The sequence below is a fragment of the Protopterus annectens genome, chromosome 8.part0, assembly GCF_019279795.1.
Source record: "Protopterus annectens isolate FY-2018-M chromosome 8.part0, PAN1.0, whole genome shotgun sequence".
Lineage (NCBI taxonomy): Eukaryota > Metazoa > Chordata > Ceratodontiformes > Protopteridae > Protopterus > Protopterus annectens.
In genome coordinates this window covers 161781003-161804995 of record NC_056741.1, presented here as the reverse complement: position 1 = coordinate 161804995, position 23993 = coordinate 161781003, and positions in this window count along the sequence as shown.

Genomic DNA, 23993 nt, shown 5'->3' with positions numbered 1-23993 from the left:
GACAAATCCATGGACACTGCAAAAGGCTTTTTTTGCAAACCAACCAGTGGAGTAAAAACATATGAAGGCAAACACTGCATACCAACACATTTTGCACATGTAAATCTCAATTTGTAACAAGGTGGAAGCATGAAGTGATACCTTAACACTTAAATTAATAAAGATCTAAACTGGTTAATAGTATAAATGTTTTACTCTTTAGCTCCTTCGTGCAAGACCTTACTGGATGTGATTGCACTCAAGTAAAGCCATGGCTATAGTGCAGCAAAAAAATGTCCCCTCTAACAAAGGAAATGCTAGAGTAAAGATTAAATTACATGAGTCAAGCACCCTGTTGAGATCTGCCAATCAATGGAATTACCAGGTCAAATTACCCTCAGGACTTTGATATCTAGGGAAGCTAAGTGTTATGGGGGAGGGGAGAAGTAAATGGACTGAAATTCATTGTCTCACAAATTAGTGCCATTTTAAACTAAATTAGAAAAAAAGGCAGCAGTAAACATCACTTTGAGTGTATTCTGTGGCATTTGCACTATTTCCAATAAGACCATGTGAAATTCACCTTGATGCTTCCCGCACAAGATAAGATAGCAAAAACAACCCCCAGGACAGACATTACCTTATGACTGCAGTAAAGAAAAAAACACAACAATGAACAACAACACCATATACAGCTGTACTGCTGAAAATGCATGACCTCCTTCCTTAATGCTCCATCAGCCGATACATTCGTCAGCATCTTCCCTCACCTGTCAAGTGCACATTTCTTCAGACTACCAAAATAATGCCCCCTCAGCACGTTCCCATCTGCGGCCTCTGTGTGATCTGTAACGAAAAAACTGTAAATACTCCACACATGCAAAATCAATATTTAATGACATTATGCCCCACCAAAGGCATAGCTCTTCCATCATCTGTAAGAAATGCTTGCATTACTGAACACGAAACCCCCATGCAACATAACAATGTCTTAGGAAAAAAATCCCCATAAACTTTCTTCCTATCACCCACCTTCATGATATGACTGATACCTATGAGAAATAAAACTCTCTTTTAATCGTCCCACAAGGTTTCTCAACAAAATTGTTACCCAATAATTGGGCAGGGAAAGTTAAAACCACAAAGTGTGACAACAAAATGCCAATCCCCATGACCAACCCTATCCGTCTACCCCAAGGACATTGACACAACACTACCTTGTATCTACAATAACAACCATGCCTCCTTAACCCACTACCAAACAAACTGGATGAGTGATGAAACTCAATGGACATAAGCAGTATGTGGAAATAAATATCAATCTTGGCTAAGCTACAAAACCCTACACCATTAACCTCATTGCTTCCTCTGCTCCCTATGATTGTTATAATTCTACCTTACCTGTAAACTGCAAAATCCTCATTAACAAACCCCCGCATCATCTTACTCCAAACATACTTCCATCCCACACCCCCTGGTGCACACTCCAACAGTTAAAACCGTGCCATAAAATACCTTACCTTTCAAAACCACTTCATCAGGGCACTTACCACTGCTCACCCATCTCTGACCTCCTTGTGCCACCCAACCGACTGTGCCATCCATTAAAATAGACTCCATCACACCAACTCCTCTTCCTTCAGGTCACAAACTGTGGCCCCCTTAATTCCTCACCTCTGCCATCTGCAAAAGAAATAAGATTAAACACCTTGCCTTTACAAAACCAGAAACAAAGATGAATCTCAGGCCTGACTACTGTTAGCAAACACCTTCTCACCATGACCCCTCTTACGCTGGCTACCTTATGCACTGTCAAATACGAGAACCCCAAATGTCACCACAGATGTAATCAGCCATGATTTGCTAATGCACCACTGTTTATGAAAGCTAGACCAAAACCATGACAGATCTGGGCATTCTGTAAAATCTGTGCAGGAGAAAATGTATGACCCACTACCCTGACCCCCTTCAAAAGAAATCAGCAGCTGAACTACATGCTGTGTACCCAACTGACCCCACTGTCAACCCAAGCACCTGCCACTCTAACAAAATCCACCCCTCAATGACCAGGGAGTAAGGACCCGTCCTACCCTCTCCTTTTCCTGTCTTGCCAATACCTGGCTTCAAACTTACTTGTGTCCCATACACCATAAAATGCATGTAAACATAACCTGCTAGTTCCCCCCTCAATCTCAGAGCAATATACATGGTCAAAAAACACCCACAAGGGAGGCAACCTACAACCATTGCCCTTAAAAACTCAAAACTACAAATATGGCAGATCCCAATGCAACATGAGTTGTGGCCGGGGATGCCGTCCTCACTAAAATGTCCACCTCACTCTTCCAGGACTTTCCCAGCCACAATTGTATGACAATGTACACAAATGTGAGGCCACAACTTACCTCCCTGTGCCATACCTACAGAAATTGCTTATCATTACCCTGTACCTTCAAACTTCAAAAATTTGCCAGTGATCTGCCAGGACACAGTCAGAAAATCTGGAGCAAATGCGTAGGGAAAGCTAAAAGTCCTACCATGTGGAGACAAAGCCTCGATGTATACCTCTCAGTCTCCTAGAAGAATCCACTCTTCCCAATCCGAAAAGCATGCCACTCTCCCCCATAACCAATAGTATCTAACTGAACATACTAGATGACACTTTCCAATGCCCACTAAAGACTCCAGAGAAGCCTGGGAAGTAACAGTTACCAAAAACTTCTCCAAACCTAACTCCCTACACAAACTCATGTCATCAAACATCACTTCCAGGCCGTCCACTCATTGCTACATCCAATGCAAACCAAGAAGTTTTCTTCCGGCATTCCCACCAAAGTCTGAACTCAAAATCTGTCATCACTGCCGAACTAACCCATGTACCAGAATCAGCATGCAGTTCAATGATATTGCAAAGCTTTACATATAGAATTACTAATTAAGATATTCTGATTAAGCAAGTCATATGAAAAAAACACCAATAAAGCATGACTACTGGGTACCACAGGTTAGCAGTAGCAAGAATTTACTGAATGGTAGGAAGTCTAAATTAAGAGGTAAGGTGGTTCACACAGCCTATCTTGACCTCACCAAGGCTTTCAACACCATCCCCCATTCTGGAATTATAGCTAAACTCACTAAACTAGGTACAAATCCCTATGTCACAAGATGGGTTGCCAACTGGCTCACTGACAGAACCCACACTGTAAAATTTGCAGACTCCAAATCTGACCTCAAGGCAGTGACAAGGGAGTGCCACAGGGTTCTGTCCTGGGACCTCTCCTGTTTGGTATCTACTTCTCTGAAGTACAGGCTAACACAGAAGGCCTCTGGCTAATGAAGTTTGCAAATGACTGCAAACCAGGAGCCATAGTCAAGTCCCCAAATGATGTGGACATCCTACAGAAGGGCCTCACTGAGACAGATGCCTGGTGTCAGAGCCATGGCCTCAAGCTCAATGCCAAAAAGTGCAGTGTTATCCCCTTTGGTAAAAACTCTGTACCCATGAACTACCACATAGGCAGCAATCTACTTAACAACAAATTTGTGATAAGAGACCTTGGGACCCAGGTGGACAGTAGTCTCTCCTTTGATAGTCACATCGCCACAGTAGTCAGGAAGTCCTTCTACGTGGCACACCTCATCATAAAAGGGTTCTCATCCAGGAAAAAAGAGGTCATTGTTCCCCTCTACTCGTCACTCATTAGACCCATTATCGAGTACAATGCCCCTTTTGGAATGTACCTCACAAGACATCTGCAGCAGCTGGAAAGGCCACAGAAGTACCTCACAAAGAGGATTACTGGCCTCAAACAAATGCCCTACACTGACCGCCTCAAAAAACTCCAGCTTTACTCCATAGCATATCGCCTACTCTGAGGTGATCTCTGCCTAATATATAAAGCTATGTCAAACCCAGAGCTGTTGGACATGCTACATCTAAAGAAATCCCAATCCCTCCAAGCTACACACTCTAGGGACCTAAACCTTGTCACCACAATAAACAGGACATGCTGGAGGGATAGATTCCTGTCCCAGAGACTTCCTATACTCTGGAACAAGCTACCCATCTATGTCAAGCAAAGTTCTTCATTAGCACTCTTCAAGAAAAGTCTTGATGAGTGGATGGGAAATAGGAAATACACCCCAAGGATCACTTCTGTGTCTCTGCAGGACAGTGGCACAGGAAAATAACTTTCTTGGGTGGCGTAAGCTATGGTACCTTGCTGGCTAGGCTTAAGTAGGCCCTTGGGCCAATAGATTAGTACCTACCTATGAATCTATGACCCTAAGAAAAGCCACCAGTAATGCAAGCTGACAACAAACCCTTCCAACCGAGCACTGGATCAGTCCGTCAAGCACCATGCATCCAGGACCCAACAGCCAGTTATATATATAGTTTTATTCATATCAGTCACTTTTTTTTTTGGAATAATCATCTGTGCTCCGAGGCATGTACCTCTCAACCTCTTAAACTAAGAAATCTGAACAAAGCCATAAGAGAAAAATGGTACAACTAGGGACAAATTTTAAATATTGCTCTTACAAACTTGAAAAGTTGACAGAACAGGTTTTGCATTAGCATGAAGTTTCTGAAGGGTATGAAGTCTAAAACTCAAACATCTGTCATTATTTTCTAACTTCAGCTTTTGACGACTTGCCACCAATTTGCCAGAAAACGACAATTTTATGAAAAATGGACCAAAACATAAGGCAAAATCGGGACATACTGCGAAAATCTGTACAGTTGAGAGGTAATCACTCTCGTCCTCCCCCAATGGCTACCCTACCCAGCTGCCCCTCACCAATACTTTAAAGCCTGCAAAAGTACCACTAAACCAAACACTACAAAAGTAATATCAGGAGTCAGCATCACCTCACCGCTGCAAGCCCCTCCCGGCCCACCGGGGGAGCACCACACCCATTACAAAAAGTCTGCACAGCATTCCGACGCACCAGACCTGCCCCGCCACACAAGCACAAACTTCCGTGGAAGACAGGACCCATGGCAAGAACCCATGCTGTCCCCAATAATTCCAGCCACCGAAAGCCGGGCAATGCTACACCCCCCCCCCACCAACAAACCAACCGAGGGAGAAAATCAAAACAATCCTGTACAACAGCTGCACAAGCTGCACTGTGACTCAGCAACACCAATGACAAACCAGGAGGAAAGCCATCCCAACGCCACCAACACCATCAAGCACCACCACGCCCAACGTGAACCAAACAAAACAGCATCATCAAAATTAAGCAACAAGCACAATCCTGCCCAACACACACCATGAATGCAGTCAGTCTCCTGTTCCCCTTTCCCCTTTTTATTATTTATATATATATATATATATATATATATATATATATATATATATATATATATATATATATATACATACATACATACATACATACCAAAGTGCACTACCCACATCTACACCCGTTTTTCTTTTTTTTTTTTCCCAGATAACAGTTTATTGATTCTGCACAATATATACCCTATAAGGGCTTACTACAATTATAAAATAATAATAATACAGCAATGAAAATTAAGCATGTTTTTCACAAAACATAATATAATAATTCCAAGTACTGGATAGTGCAGTGATATGGATGATGCATTCACATTTGAAGAACATCAGCAAAAAGTATCTAAGTTCTACAAAAGTATTCATATTCGGATTTTAAACAGCATACAAGTCTGACAACGAATGCCCTGCAGTATTCCAGCCAGTGAACTGTAATACCAATACAGCCTCGGAATGCCATTTGAAAAGGATTTAGTCCTCTGATGTCTTATGTTGACAACTACTTCATTTCAAAAAGTGAAAGGCCTTTACTAGGTGTGAAACTGACCAAAATATGATGCACAGTTCTGGACATATTAAAACTCCACACACTCCTCTTTGGCTGACTGTTAGCACTGCGCATACGCAGTAGCGGCTGTTATTCCACCTTACTCGAAACCCACAAAAACCCCTGGCTGCATCAGCTGAATGGAATATCTCAATTTGTACCTGGGGCTGAGAAAAGGCCAAACCAAGGGTTGTACTGCTGTCTGGGTCCACAGAATGCCTGACTGAAGGAACCAACCCTCTCAATAAAACCCCCCGCTGAGTCCCACACCTCCAAATGACAACCTTAACCAGCAAACAGCAGCAAAACTCCAGAAGACCAACAAGACAAAGCCGACCACAAGCAACAACCCCTGCCTATCCCAACCCCCCTCCCTCTGCTGTATTTTTTTAATTATCCCTTCAGCTTCATTTTATAAAGAAAAAGAGAGGTTTCTTTCTTTTTTTTTCTGACTAAATACATATTCCCAAACCATTAACACTAACAATGATCTCGTGAAGCTGAAAGGGGGTCCCATGAAGCTGTACAGATACCCCACGCAAGGACATACAACCAACCCAGCAAAAACCTCCACAATGGCATACATTCTACCACCACCATAATGGTCCCCTCTTTTGGCACCTCCCAGCAACATTGCAATAGAAAAAAAAATATATATATATATATATATATATATATATATATATATAGTTCCACCAGCAACCTGAGGCCTACTTGCTCTCCTGTAATCCTACAGGTCATTACGGATGTGACCTTACCTTAGCAAGTTCACACCAAAAATGTATCTCCTACCTCAGTTACCCTTGACAAAACCCTGTAAGCTCCTCCCTCCCCTTACCTCATTTCCTCCTAAACCTCCCTCCATCCCATTTAAACTTATGCTCCCCTTATTCTCTTAATTCCTGCTAATCTATGTATCTAGCCCCATTTGAAGGTTTCCCAGGACAAAATGGTCTGTTCCAAACCTCGTTTATGGATAACTAGGCTTGATTACCACAGCTTCCACTTGCCTAGTTTGTGACCCTGAGCAAGTCATTTAACCAGATAAAATGTTTCACATCATCTCAGTTCTAAAATCAGATTTGTGCAGTCAGTATTATTGAATTAACAAATATATAAATAAAATACTTAGTAGTTCACTCTAAGAATCATATTTCTCCATTTGAAAATGTGTCATTCAAATAGAAAAGTACTTAATTTACTTGCAATAAAGAGCATTTTAGCTTTCATCTTTATCCCAATTATTCTGTGCAATCTCAACAACCCTTTATATGTCTTTGCTTATTTTTCTTCCTCTATGCCCAGATATTTCTGTTTCTTGTATGTTTATCTCATGCATACTCGATGTTAACTTCAGTTTTGCTTTCTCTTTTGCCCCTTTTGAGTGTTCTGTTTTTTCTATTTACCATACTCTCACTCAAGTAATACTCCCCAACTTCCTTCATGCATTCTCCACCATTACTGAATGCCCTGCAATAACCGAAGATAACTCATAAGGTGGTTGTTGATGCATGTAGAATTAGTTTTCTGGCAGAGAGCGCACAGGATTAAGGCTGTGAGATAGTAATGAGCATTATCCTATAATTGTGGACGTGAGTCTCTCAATGCCTATTTTGCTGTTTTGAGCAAGTCACATAACCAGATGGTGCTCCTGGGTTGCTTCTGGAAAGATGCAGATCTGGTTAGTGACTATATATATATATATATATATATATATATATATATATATATATATATATATATATATACATATATGTATATATGGGTCTACGCTGAGAACACCGACATGTGAAAAGGCTGTGTAAGTATGCGGTAGTGACGGACATTAGGGTTAGGGTGTGAGTAAGGTAAGTGTGCGATATTGACAGACTCTAGGGATAGGGGTGGGTTAAGTGAGTTAGGGTTAGGGCGCGGGTTAGGTGAGTGTGCGATAGTGACAGTCTTTACGGTTAGGGGCGGGTTAAGTGAGTTAGGGTTAGGGCGCGGGTTAGGTGAGTGTGAGATAGTGACAGTCTTTAGGGTTAGGGGCGGGTTAAGTGAGTTAGGGTTAGGGCGCGGGTTAGGTGAGTGTGCGATAGTGACAGTCTTTAGGGTTAGGGGCGGGTTAAGTGAGTTAGGGTTAGGGCACGGGTTAGGTGAGTGTGCGATAGTGACAGACCTTAGGGTTAAGGTTTGGGTTAAGGTTATAGATAGTTGTGTATGTAAGGTTTAGTGTGGGTTTGTAAGGATTTTAGTGTGCTTGTGTTGTGTGTGTGCTTTTTGGACAGGGGATTTATTTTGTTTGTTGATTGTCGGGATTGTAATGTGTCGGGCATGTGAGGTTTCGTGTTTGTGAACTTTCAGTTATGTGGTGTCGGAGATTTCATTGTCGGTGCTGTAGTGCGTCGGTGTTGTCAGGTAGACCTATATATATATATATATATATATATATATATATATATATATATATATATATATATAGGTTTGCTATCAAAATTTCAAAGGCTTGTTCTTGAAGAGCATGTGGTTGAAAGTATGTTTTTAAAGTTTCACAATGCCAAACTGGAATAATATGAAATCATAACAACAGAAGTAAAGCTTGATTTCCTATTATGAGTTCGGCATTGTGAATGGAGATTGCAGTACAGTAAGGATGGGTGAATTACCCTTTTCCTCACTGTAGTACATTCTCAGAGTTGGTATATATAATTTGCAGGTGGTGTGGGAGGCACAGGTCCTCACATGGGGGTGCAGGAGGGCTTGACTCCTGCTAAAACATAAACGGACATACAGACTTTCAAAACCACAAGTCTGGTATGTCAAATGTTGATCATCATATTTCTGACATTTGACATTTAGGCTAGATGTTTTTGTTTTTAGTTTAGTCTTTTGCTTAAAAAAATGTTTTGCCTTTGGCATTTTGATGGTAAACCCTATACCTCTAAATGTATCTATATATATATATATATATATATATATATATATATATATATATATATATATATAGGTTTAATGTCAGAATCTCAAGTTGATATGCCCGCAGATGGAAAAGTCGAAACACAGATGTTCAAATTTCCATCTGGCTGAACATCTCAGTGTTCAAAAGTTTATATTAGTGAATGCACTGTGCATTCACTAATATAAACTCGAAGAACCATACAGAGATTGCGGTACAGTTTGGGAGTTCATCCCTTTCCTCACTGTAGTGTGATCTCGGAGTTGGGATATATAGTTAGCAGGTGTGTGGACGCACAGCCCTCCACAGGGATTGCCCCCCTGCAAAATTGTGATGTTAGGTATAGGAGTTTACCTGAGCTCCTATACAGACATCACGTGATCCGTTCGGTAACATTGTCAGATCTGCTGAATTCGTTCAGCTGATTCAGCATTGTGACTTGTTCTACATTTTGACTTTTGTGTTTTTGTATTCAGTGTGTCGAAATTATTTTTCCGTTCGACATTTTGATAGTAAACCATATATATATATATATATATATATATATATATATATATATATATATGGAGAGAGAGAGTTAGCTAACAAATTTAATAAAATAAAAATAAAGTCTCTGGCTGCTTCAGTGACATGTAGTTATTATGATTTGCTTGTAGCTTGCATTCAATTCAGCAGGGTGGTTGGAATACACCAGTACAGACAATCACAAGATAAGAAATGATACGATCATGCCACGGAGTAAGGAAACATACTGATGCAACGGCATTAACTGCGGTGGTGGAGCTGCGGTAGCGTTGTTGCCTCACAGTAAGACGTTATCCTGTTTGATTCTCAGCTAAAGCGTCTTCTGTGTGGAGACATGCGTAAATGGGCGTACCTTTTTTGAAGGTTGTGCATCAGGGCTGGCAACTCAGCATGTAAAAATCTACTGCCAATCATTAGCGGACCGGAGTTGTGCTGTGGCGACCCCTAACCGGGAAAAGCCGAAATACACAACAACAACAACAACTGATGCAAGAGCATTAATAAAAAGACTCTTAATAACAGTGATGTCTTTGAATGTGTATCATACTATCTGGTACACACAGTGCTAATAAGTTATATATATTTTTATTTATTAAAGCATTACTGGTTATCCAGATTATTCTGAGGAGCTAAGGTAATGACTGATGGTGGTACACAGGCACAAAATGGCCCCACAAAGCCTTAACTACTTTCGAGATAAGATTACTGATTTGTGATGTATAAGGTACTGCTCATGCAATCAGAGTTTTGTACTGCAGAAAGTCTGCATTACCATAAGGAGAAGCTTTCAGTAAACACATCTGCAACGCTCATTTTACTGTGTGTCCGAATTTCATAATATTTTGTATTGCTGAAAAATGTCAACTTATACATAATGGATGATTTTTATTTTTATGTTTTGGAACATTGAATGGGTCATTCATACTATTTAGTCAGTTATGTCTTAAGTTATGTCTATGTTGTAAGCATGTGAAAACCTTTAGCATTCAGAGAGACAATCAAAGTTATCCTAGGGCTTTAAAATTCTGCCCAACAAGTCTTCTGCTGAGCTGTTTGTTATTTTGTTATTTACCATAAATGTATTGGAATCCCTTGACTTTCATGTTGATAGTATCTTCACTTGCTAGGATAAGTTAACTATGCAAGTGTCTTTCCTAAATCAGATGTAATGTGAATTGATACATTTTCTGTGACATTTGTTACATTCACATATGGCTACATATGGACCGGTCTCAGTAGCCTTCCTTAAGAAGATGCATAAACAAATTGTATCACAGACAAAACAACAGACTATTTTTGTTACAAAGTATATAGGGAAGGCTAATTTCTCAGTGGTAAGACATCCTTTAATTTCCTGACAATTATCCTCCCTATCTAAATGATTGTATTTATCTGCAGAACCTAGACTCCCGCTGTGATAATATTAGCTTGTGTACTTCACATTGCATCCCATGGGGGCTCCAGAAATTCCCTCAGTGTTACAATAGTATAAGAAAAAAATAGCTTTTTCAATCACATTTACACACAATTCAAACTGTTTTGCTTATAAGTTCAATGAAGCAGTTTTTAGGTAGGAGCATATTAGCATTCGGCTGTACATTGTGTTATATCAGCTTATTATTTAATGCAAGATTATTAATATTTAAAATATGAACAGTGATTGGCTCTTTATTTGTACAATCTTGTTGTTGAGCAAATGTTATCCAAAGGAACACGTTTGGCTCCAAAATCGATATGCATAGTAACTTTAAACTGAAGTTCTACAAATAATGCCAACCTACAACACAAAACCTTCCTCAAATGATATTTCTATCCCGTTACTTTATAGAACTTCTAGCTAATGAGAGTAAAAAATAGCTGTACCAAGATCAGCTACCAAAAGCTTTTGACTTCCTGCCTTCCTCTAACCCATGATTGCAGACATGCAGATTTTATTAATTTAGTCTGAAAAAAAATAAGAACAGTAATAGCCCAGTGTGTCCACATTTTAATGCACCCAAATCAGGGTACAGGGCAATAGCAGTGTTACTGACTATGTATAACTAAAACACACATACAAAAAAAAATACTGCACATGTGATCCCAAAGTCATGAGGACACAGATATGCAGTATGTGGTATATAAACCAGCTATAATTTGGGAGTTGAAACAACACCCACAGAAGCAAAAATAATTAAGCTCCAGGATGCAATGGTGCCATTTAAAAAAAGGGACATTTCTTTTTAAAATAATGTTATTACACAAAAAACATATATCATGTCTGGATGTGGGTAATGCAGGATTTACCCACAGATTAATTAATTTGGTCACAAGGGCCCTCATAACTAAACCACACTGCCCTTGTGTAAATCTTGAATTTTTCACATGTAGATGTGATACATTTCTTAAGCCTTCCCTTCATTACTGTTCTGCTTGCAACAGTTGTTGCTCTGTGCTGTCATTAAGCCTGTAACAGCTTGTCCATTGTCAGTGGCAGAGGCTGTCTTTAAAATTTCCTTTAACAGTGCAACTTTATTTTGCATATTAGGTGAACTGATCTCTGCCAGACCTTTTTAAGGTGAGACTCAATCCCCAGCCTTTCTTGAAATTATGCTGTAAAATGCAGAATGAAATACTTACTTATCTGTATTTGTTTAGCTTCTAGTGATAACTGTTGCCCAATTTGCTATGTCTTCTTCCTGAACTAATTTGTTGCATTATCACCTTTCAATGATGTCTCACCGATTATTCTTACATTTTCTCTTGGTCACATCTAAAAAGTTTTGATTAGACCTCTTCACTTTCTCATTTCACAAATGAGTTCATATTCACTATGCAAGATATTTGCTTATGGCAGTCCACAAAGTACCACACTAGAACCTTTTGTACACTAGGATATGACATTATTTGTACTAACTTTTTTCACAGCATTCTGCAAAACATCCATCCACACAGCCCTTTTTCGAAGTTTTGAACATAGGGTCGGGGTGTCACTTCAACACTGACAATCAGCTACAGCTAAGGTTTCTAGCCCTGCCGTGGTAGTTCTTCCACATCACATACTCACACACTCACACCTATGGGCAGTTTAGAAAGTCCAATCCATCTAATATCTTTGGAATGTGGGAAGAAACTGGAGCACCCAGAGAAAATCAGTGTGAAAACAGGGAGAGCATGCAGACTCTGTACAGAAGACACCCTTGCTGAGAGTCAAACTGTGGAACCTCTTGCTGAGTGATGACAACACTATCCACTGCGCCACTATACACTTCATATCAACAAAACCAAAAACAATCAACATTTTTCACAACATAAAAAATCTCAGGACATTATCTTCTTCTATGGTAGCATAAAGAGGTGTGTGTGTGTGTGTGTGTGTGTGTGTGTGTGTGTGTGTGTGTGTGTGTGTGTGTGTGTGTGTGTGTGTGTGTGAGTGAATGCTAAATGTAGACAATACTAGCTTTGGTTGAGATCTGTTTGGTTGACAAAATTTAGTTGACTAAATACAATGTCAACAGGTGTGTGAGATCGCACAGTTCCCGGTGTTGAGAAATACACCCTTTCCTTAACATTGTGCAATCTTGTAGTTAGCATATATAATTAGCAGGTGTGGGGGGGGCTTTCTTTTTATAGTTTTAATTTTACATAATGATGTATTGAAGCATGCCGTGGTGTTATGGTGGTACCATTGTTACCTCACAGCAAGAGGTTTTCCCATTCGATTCTCGGCTTGGCTTGGGAGTGCCTTCTGTGTGGAGACTGTATGTCCTCCCCGCGGTTGGGTAGCATTCGAAAGACATGCGTGCATAAATAGATGTGCCTTCATTGAAGATTGGGTGTCGAGCTGGTACCTCAGCACTGCGAATCATTAGCGGACCGGAGTTCAGCTGTGGTGACCTCTTACTGGGAAAAAGGGAAAGACAAACAACAAGCATTTATAGAAGCATATCAATGTTTGCAAATTCGACATTTTCTGATCAACACTTTTGGGTGTTTCAGCTAAATTCAGTACATCCGTATATAAAAAAATAAATAAATAAACAAATAATAAAAAAAAAAAATATATATATATATATATATATATATATATATATATATCTGTGTGTGTGTGTGTGTGTGTGTGTGTGTGTGTGTGTGTGTGTGTGTGTATCTATCTATCTATCTATATATATATCTATATATATCTATATATATCTATATATATCTATATATATATATATATATATATATATATATATATATATATATATATATATATATATATATATATATGGGATCTCTACAGATCCTCAACGGCACTTTCTGCTGAAGCAGAAATCACCGAACATACATAACCGAAAGTGCTGTTCACTGAAGCAGCACTTACAGTTATGTATGCTGGTTGTGCCAGTCGCACTACAGTGCAGTTAAGGGAGAATTCCCTTTTCCCCACTGTAGTGCGACTTCAGAGTGAGAATATAAAAGTAGGGGGGTGGGGGGGCATAAAAGAAGATTTAGTGGGTTTTTGGGATGGACTTTAATGGAAGCACTTTTTCGGTGAAAGCACTTTTGTTAAAGTGTGTTGCAGTATTTTGGATTCGAACTATTGATCTTTCGTTCAATAGTCCTAGACCTATTTATATATATATATATATATATATATATATATATATATATATAGATAGATAGATAGATAGATACACAAGAGCTTGAAGCCAGAGACTTGAGCATCTTTTAGCTAATACAGGCTACCACTTACCCTACAAATCAAATATGAGTTCAGGCAAGCAACTTCTGCACCTTACCTGAACATGATATTCGAGCTTGAGCAGTGTAAAGGTTCTTTCAAATGCGTCTTGATCGAACTTGAAAGCACGAAACGGCAACATACTGAAACAGCATATAAGCAAATTCTTTCCCTGGGAAAGCTTGGCCATCTTCATTATTTTACCATTTTTGTCACTGTAGTGCGATCTCGGAGTTGTTTTTTTTTTAAGTAGGGGGGTGTTTTAAAGTTTTTTTTTTTTCGTTTTTAGAACAGCGATTTTTTTTTACCTGGGAAAAAACAAAATCTCTGTTCTAAGTGTCCGGGATTGTAAGCTTTCACTTAATCTATAAATCTATAAATCTATAAATCTATAAACATGGGGTTGATAAATCAGTGTTCGCTTTTTTAAGCATTTGCTGATTTAATATAGATCCGTGTAAAAGCAGCAGCCATGAGGATGGAGCAGGAGGGGAAGAAACTGTAGATTAGGGTAGACATCAGTAATAGGATTTAAGTTTATGAGTGGGATGGGTGTTTTAGTGTTGAGGGTGGGAGTGCAGATTTAAGGTTAGGAAGTGGGAATGGCATTTTACGGTTAGAGAGCAGCATGGGAGTTTTACGTTTAGGGAGGGGAGTTTACTGTAAGGAAGCAATCGGGGAATTTAGGTTAAACACGGAGTTGGAGGTGTAGGTTAGTGGAAAAATCGGGGACTTCAGAGGCAGAGATGGGGAAGCAAAGTGTTTGGGTTTAGGGATTGATCAGGGATTTTAAGTTTAGGGAGGTTTAGTTTTAGGGTTAGGGAAGCGGGACTCGGTTAAGAGCTGGTTGGAAGTTTTAGGGATAGAGTTGGGGATCTAGTAAACCTATACAGTTTTATAGGGCTGGGTGTTGGGAGGGCTAAGTAGTTAAGTTAGATTGTTCTTGTGTGATTTAGAGCTCCTGCCTTTTCGAGCAAGTGGCAGCAAGCACATGTATCATGAGCTACTACTATATGAGTGCTTGTAGTAGGATCATCTATCTATCTGTCTATCTATCTATCTATCTATCTATCTATCTATCTATCTATCTATCTATCTATCTATCTATCTGTCTGTCTATCTATCTATCTGTCTATCTATCTATCTATATGTACATATTATTGCAGTTCTCTCTCTCTCTTTCAAATACATTCTTTGTCAACATAATTTAATCTATAAACCACAACAAAATAATGCTGGGATAAATGGTCCTACAAAGAAATCAGAAACAAATACACACAGTCCCAAGCACAGTAGCACCACAGCATGATCCAGGCTGACTCGGAATATATAAAATATGTATCCACTTCCGTTGAGTATATATAAAAATCTTTATTGAAGAGGTAAGCGCTTTCAGAAAATTTATTGAAGAGGTAAGCACTTTCACAACGAATGACTGAGTTTCTTTTTATCCCTTCCTGTAAATGAAGGGGATACATTAGAAGAATCATTACTTTGTATTTATGTATTTATATATTTTTAGCTGACTGATGCCTTTAAGATTAATATTTGAGACTGTATGCCTATTAATGGTAATTGTATAATTGTTTTACAATGATTGGTTAGATTCTGCTATTTAAACACATTGGTTTTATTTCTTGGTTATGTTCGAAGAAGCAATTTTGTGAAAGTGCCTGCCTCTTCAATAAAGTTTTTTATGTATATGCAACGGAAGTGTATACATATTTTATATATTTTGAGTCAGCCTGGATCGTGCTGTGTTTCTACTGTGCTTGGGACTGTGTGCATTCATAATTTAATCTATCTGAAATTATCAAAAGAACTCTTTTAAGTGCGTAGCATCTAATGTTGCTTTTTTGCTGGAGATGTGCTTCTTGTCATGTTAATGGGACTACATGTTAATTCCAAAACATTTGCATATATTGAACATTTTGCCATTAGGGGTAAGAGTGTGTATGCATGAGTGTTTGTGGGTTACAGTTAGAGGAAGGGCTGGGGAAGGGGACACATTTTTGTAATACATATTTGTTTGTTTGTTTGTTTGTTTGTGTATGTGAAGTGTATGCAATGACCCCCCTACTTTTGTTTGCTAACCCTAACCCTGCACCTGCCTCTAACCCCAGCTCTACATATTACCTTACTAAATCCCTTTCCCTAACAGTACCACTATGAAAATAAAGTGTGTCTGTATGTTAGTATCAGTATTTTGTGCTCTTGAGTTTGCCTAGTCACTCAAGGAGACTGTTTTCCTTTTGTGATCAGTGCACTTTTGGGTATTTTTTTCTTAATATAAGTACAGTGTCAACCAGTGCGAGTTGATGTTACATGCATCAATGTTTCTGCATCCATCCACACATCCATCAATCCACAACCCCTTTTTCCTATTTTTGTATATGGGGTTTGAGTATAAATTCAACAGCAGCAATCCACAGCCTTTGTTCACATTATTGGGTAGCCAACTCTGCCATGGTTGTTCTTCCATAGAACACAAACACACTCACATTCACACTTATGGCCAGTTTAGAGTGTCACATCATCCACTATGTGTCTTAATGTATTAATATTAATAGAGTGATAATGTAAGAAAAAGGAATCTTGATTTGGGGTAAAGAAAGAAATGTTTGTATGAAAGCTGGAAATGTTATTCTTCAATTCATTCAAACAAAATTCAGTACCATTATATTGCCTTTCATTTTTCAGAAGGGGCTATGCAGATTTGTGATACAACCCAGTAGTATTAAGAACCCAGGAGAATTGTTCTCTGCAGCACAAGAGTTTTTCTTTTTTTTGTAAGTTATGTCACTTTTATGCTAATGGAAAGGTCAGAAAAGATTTGGCTGTAGATACCACTTTTGTTGAATGCTTAACTTAATTGTCACTTGTTCTATAAACTACATTCGAACTCTCGCAAGCCTTGCATAAAAATGGTCAACACGTCAAAACAATGCACTCAAACAGTACAAAAACTAGTAGTAAATAATACCCTTTTAGAAAACCTTAATGCAGTTAATAAACTGTGAATTTTAGCAACTGTTGTGCATGTTTCAAATTCCTATTTCAATAGGGCCAAAGAGACAGGTACTGATGAATGCTGATTTTTGCAAATTGGGAAATCGGTATTTTGTTAACAATTCATAGTCACTTCTTGAGTTCTCACACTTAATGACGTACTACTTGAGGAAATAGGGCTCCCTGACCCTTACTGCCCAGATCAAGTAATGTTCATTGTATGTCTGGTTACAAAATGAATAGGTAACAAAGGCCTTCTCTTTTCTCTTAAGAAAAATTTAGGCCTTAGGTGTAAAGATTGTGTGTCTTACTGCTTGTTTGTTATGATTTTAGCTGATGTTTCTGCTAGAGAGGTAAACTTCTTGAATATCATACACTTTTTAAGAATCAATTCGTATACTTTTGTTAAGCATATAGATCTAAGCACACATGGCCCTTTTTGGGTGGAGGTCAGACGAGGTCAGGAGAAAAAGTCTGAGTGAAAATTTCAGTTCAACATGAAGTAAATAATAGATCAAACTGTAATCATAAGCATATGTATCAGCTATGTTGTAACAGAGGATAATGGGATTTATAACAATGTTTATTATAAAATTATCCTTTCGGGATGTATATAAATAATTGAACACCTTGAGGTTAAAGCTCAAGAGGTCATAATTATTTGCATGCACCTCTTAAGGTATAATTGCCTTGGTAATTGATACACTAGCTGTTGTTCTTTGCAGTACGTGTATTCTATGGCTGTTTGTTACTCTGCTTTTTTCATGCTAATTACAATTCAGAAGGGAAGTATAGATTTTTTATGCTACAAACACTGCCTCTTCTGGCACTTCCATTTTCTTTTTCATTTTTCAGAATATGAGTGAGAAAAATTGTTGTTTTTATATTTTCTTGTTCATGTCAACTTGAAGCAACACTACTTGGCCAGTTTGATTTTTTTTCTTGGCAAGCACAACCACTTAAGTTGCACTGGTCTAGCTTTGTGAGTTTAAAATGTTGTGGTAATTAACCTATATAGGAAATGCAGCACATCAAGTTGAGAGACGTACAATAGATGGCATTACACAGTGGATTATAAGGTCACTAACCATAACCAGTTTGCTATATGTTCTAGAAATGTCAAGTAATTTACCTCAAATTTAAAATAAAGCTCAAAGGGTAAATTAACTGACATCATTTCAAAAATGCATAATAAACTGCCATAGGCAGAAAGCCTCCCTACTTCTGGATGTTTTTTTATTTCCCTGTGACATTCATTTTGGAGGGCATTGTTGTGAATATAAAATCAAGTATCTGTGAAATTGTTTCATATTTTCTATTATTAGGATATACATATTTTTGTTATATATTTGATGTAAAATAGTTCTTCTGGCTAATGTTTCAAAGCAGAGGTAGGATATATAATTGTTGCTGGAGGAAGTATTTTACATCAAAAATATAAGGTATGTGAGTATTTAATAATGTATCCACACACACACACACACACACACACACACACACACACACACACACACACACACACACACACACACTGATGAAGAGGCAGCTACACAGACCTGAAACACACACACATAACACACACACATACACACACACACACACACACACACACACACACACACACACACACACACACACACACACACACACACAGTCACTCACTCATGCACTGATGCAGAGGCAGCTACACAGACCTGAAACACACACACACACACACACACACACACACACACACACACACACACACACACACACACACACACACACACACACACACACACACACACACACACACACACACACACACACAAACACACTCCTAAACAAAGGATGTTGTAAACTGCACCTAATGCAGTTGCTTGTGCTGTATGTGCTTTAGTGTTTTTCCACACTCACCAACCACTATTAGTGAGGGGAAGGGAAATGACAGGTTCTTGTAACTGCTGTTTGTACTGCAGTCAACTTTATTTTATTCACTTCACTATAATGTTTTACAAAACTCTACAAATTACACTTTATACAATGGCATGCATTCATAGCGTAACAGTTAAAACTGAATGCTGTACTGCAAATGGAGAGAAATGAATGTTTTTCATGCTCCTGTCATGAAAACATATTGAGACTCAGATTAGCAATGGTCAGCACCCATCTGTTGATAGCATTATTGTATGTACATAAAAGGGAGAGATTAACTATGAGAAGACAGCATCGAACCGTACAGTGGTAGGATATTTAAAGAAGGTACTAGTTACAGTAATGGAATATTGGGTGCTGGAGCAGTTCTACATAAAGAAGGAAGAACATTTAATAATGACTGAGGATTCCTTGAAGAGCACAGGGAAAGCAGTAACTCAGAAATGTGGGAAGACAGCCGAGTCGCTAGGGATAGATGGCAGTGGTGCTAGTAGGTAGGCGAGACAGCATAAGAGTAACAGTTTATGCAGACTGGCAGTGAGAGAGAAAGAATATTTGTGTGTGTGTGTGTGTGTGTGTGTGTGTGTGTGTGTGTGTGTGTGTGTGTGTGTGTGTGTGTGTGTGTGTGTGTGTGTGTGTGTGTGTGTGTGTGTGTGTGTGTGTGTGTGTGTGTGTGTGTGTGTGTGTGTGTGTGTGTGTGTGTGTGTTTGTGTGTGAATGGCAGACAATATCCAAGTGTGAGTGCAAGGATAAAAGGGAACAAACAAGAAAAAGTCCAGCATTTCACTTAAAAGCCACTTATTTTAATAAGGTATTTCAAAATTGGGAAACAAAATAAAATAATAACCAAAATGTGAAGGCACTTCAGGAAGGATGACCGAAATCCAAAACACCAACTTTAAAGAAGAACGCTTTTAATAAATAAAACCAACTGTTAAAAACACACACACACGAGCACTAAACTTTATTCCCTGTTTTCATCTTATAACAAAAGTTCATCAGATGTGAGCCTACCAACATACTACCACTTTTTATAACAATTAGACCCACCAATAAACCAATCATGAAACATCCATTATTAGCCAAATGGAATAAAAACGTACAAAACACTTTTTTAAAAAAATATTAAACACTTAAAAATAAAATAAATATATAAATAAATAACCTTCCTAAAACAACATCTAAAACCATTAATGGTCAAGGAAAAAAATGTATTTAAATATATATATATATATATATATATATATATATATATATATATATATATATATATATATATATATATATATATATATATATATATATATATATATATATATATATATATATATATATATATATATATTAAAAAAAATCATTACCCACTAAACAAAATAAAATGTTTCATATATGCTGACAGGTTAACTTGCATATGATTTATTCACTCACCCCTCATTCATTTTGCACTGAAGAAGGTGGTTTACACTGACATCTGTTTGCTGTGTTTATATTAAGTATTTTTGCTTATGCTGCTGATGTTATTACATACCTCTGCTGGGTATTGTATCAGTATATGTGAAGCATGCTATTATGTTTTGTTATTTTACAATACCTAAACAGCAAATGACTTTCAGTGAAGTGCTTGAATTTTTGTTGTCTGCAGGCTGATATTTGAACTGTGGCTTTACTATTCTGTTAGTAATGAAGGACTAGAAGTTACCAAATCCCTCTAAAGATCTTCAGTTAACCTTCCCCAGGATCTAGACCTTTCCTGTAACTAGGGCCTTGACCCAGCCAAGAGCTAAGAACTCCTTTTGTTCATAGTAATAGCTATGGCTTCCAGTTTTGTTCTAAGATCTGATATGTTGATGGGTATGAGTCTGAGTCATTTAAAATATTGCTCTCCAACTAAGATCTTCTGGTTGCCGAACATAAAATATGTATGTTGTGTGTCTTTCAACTGTGCATGTACTGGTGGTATAGTGGGTTAAAGTCCTGGCTAAAGGCAAGGTGGCCCTAGCTTGACTAGTGGCTTGGAAGATTGATGGTGCAGACAGGAAAGATGGACATACTCATTTTTTTTTTGGGGGGGGCAATTATTCCCATCCAGCTTACACCACTCCTTATTGACAGTGCATCATTTGGAGAGTGGAGGCCTGTCGACATATGAGGACCTGGTCCAGGGAAGACATTAACATTGCCACCAAGTCTAATACTGGCAGTAGAGCAATGCTAGATACCAGAGAGCTCATAAAGTGATACAGCATTATGCTCATTATCCCCGTAATAGGACTGGCACAGCAGCAGAAGTCTGAGAAAAGGGCTGCACAGTAATTTAGGACAGCCACTTTAGTGGCATCAGTGGTGCTTCTGAGCTGTAGAGATGTGGCAGCACTACAATCACATAATCAATGTGACAAGAACAGTAAAGGGACATGCTTGGTGCATTCATATTTGCAACAAAACATCTCATTGTCGCAACGTGGGCACTCTGAGCAGGCCACAGAGGATGGTGCTCTACAGCTCTTATTCTAACATTTTCAATGTTTTTGTGAATCACTCTGATGTTAAAAGGCATTCATATACCATTTAACAAACTGGAACACTGCTGATGTCTGCTGAAGCAATATTACCTCCCCCAGCTACCTATACAAGATTGCATAAGTTGGCCATTGCTTGTGCATTCATACATCATTTAACAATTTGGAACACTGCTGTGGAGTTTGCTGAAGCAATATTCCCTCCCCCAGCAGTAGTCTATACAAGATTGTATAACTTGGCCATTGCTTGTGCATTCATACATCATTTAACAATTTGGAACACTGCTGTGGAGTTTGCTGAAGCAATATTCCCTCCCCCGGCAGCTGCCTATACAAGATTGTATAAGTTGGCCATTGCTTGTGTATGTGTCTACCTACATATTGCTAAGTTATTTATGTTTATTTACTCATCTGTTAGCGCATCACTGACCGTCATACCTGCCCCCCTGCTGTACTACTTCTACCTTCACAGATACTCTCCTTGCCTCCTCCACCCCCTGCATTCAGTCTACTCTGCTGCTCCCCTCTGTGATTTCCTTCTCCTCACATTCCTATAAGTTTCTGTTTTCTGTGTGATATTGCTTACCTTCAGTCATCTGCACACTTTGGCTTTTCATTAAAAGAACTCTTATGTTCTCTCTGCTTTCCTGAATTTTTTTTTTCTGTAAATATAGCCTACTGTAACCTGGTTATCTGAAAACTTAAACCCACTACCCTAGCTGCTGACAACCTCCTGGCCGACTTTCTGAAAATTGCAGCAGATGCAATTGCATACGAGTAGCCATACTCATAAACAGACCTACATCTCTGGCCTTAGTACCTACTGTTTTGAAGATCTCTCACATTATTCATTTACACAAAGGAAGCAATTCCACCGAATTTGCTAATTATCGTCCAGTTGCCAACCTGTCACCCTTATCTAAAATCCTAGGGAGAGTCATCCATACCCAACTCATAGACTACCTTCACACACATAAACTATTATCAAACACACAACATGTTTTTCGTCCCTATCATAGCACCACCACAGCCCTAATGGCCTTTACAAATTCAATTAACCACTTTAAAAACCACGGACAATATGTAGCTGCCATATTTCTGGACTTGTCCAAAGCCTTTGATATGGTTAATCATCATAAACTCATCAATGTGCTCTCCTCCCTTAACCTTAGTAGCACCTGTATCACCTGGTTCCAAAGCTACCTATCAGGAAGGCAGCAGGCCGTACAGTGACAACACCACATTTCCACTTTTCTCCCAGTGACCTTAGTGGTCTCACAAAGCTCCATCTTGATCCTTTACTTTTCTCTTTATTCACCAATCATCTCCACACCTCCACTCTTCATGCATCTGTTATACAATATGCAGATGACTCTACGCTAATATGTGCAGCCTCCTCCCTACAACATCTCAACACCATAACTCAGGAATTATTTCTATACGTAGAAATATGGTTCACCAATTCCCAACTCATCCTGAACCCCAACAAAACAAAGCTCCTTGTCTTCCAGCCTACAGGATCTCCCTCATCTTACCTAACTTTTAATACAGAATCCAAAAACAAAACTGCCGTCACCCCAATATCTCAAACTAAACTGCTAGGTGTCAAAATTGACAAAAACCTGAAATTCGACATTCATGTTGCTCAAACCATTAAGAAGCTTCATAAGAAACTAGGTCTTCTTTACAGAAGCAAGCACTTTCTAACTAGAACCACAAAAGCTACCACCGTCCACAACCACCTCCTGTCAACTCTCCTATATACCTTCCCAATTCTTACCAACCATCATAAAACTGGAATCCAGCTGCAATAAAATTGCAAATTTGCCACTGATGCCACACATAAGTCTCACCACTGCACAGCTCTTAAACAACTAAATTGGTTAGAACTTCCTCAGCTCCTACACTATAAACAATTAGTAACCAAGTAAGCATGTTAAAACAGTAAAAAACAAAAAGGAAAAATAAATCCATGAGCACTCCAAGACCAAAATGAAACGTTTTAATGCTTAATAATAAAAGCACGCCACACACAAGTTAAAAAAACACGACTGAGCGCTTCCACCTTCCAAAGACATCATCAGAGTCACGTGTTAACTGTAAGTTGCTTCTTTAAATAGCCATCCCTCCATTCAGTCACAATTCCACTTTTAGAGTCCTCTGTTCCAGTAACAAACCCCTTCTGGATATCACTAAAGCTAACAACTCAGCTGGGGAATCGCTGTTCTCAAATGTCATCCCTAAAATCTGGAATAAACTGCCAACCCCCATTACCTCCAGCTCCTCCACAGTACAATTTAAAAAGCTGCTCACAACGCACTTGGCTGACACTTCGCTTTGTTCTTGCAACTCTTTTGGCTAAAACTAACCTCTGTATATGTTATCATACACAACTCATTGGGTGCTATCTTACTGTAATCCCTGAACTCATTTATATTGAAACTTGTTTAAATTGTATATACTTGAGTACCACATATTATGTTGATGTTACCTCTAGAGAACTGTATTTTCCATTGACATGTACATGCTATTTGAATGCTCATCTGATGTCCTTGCA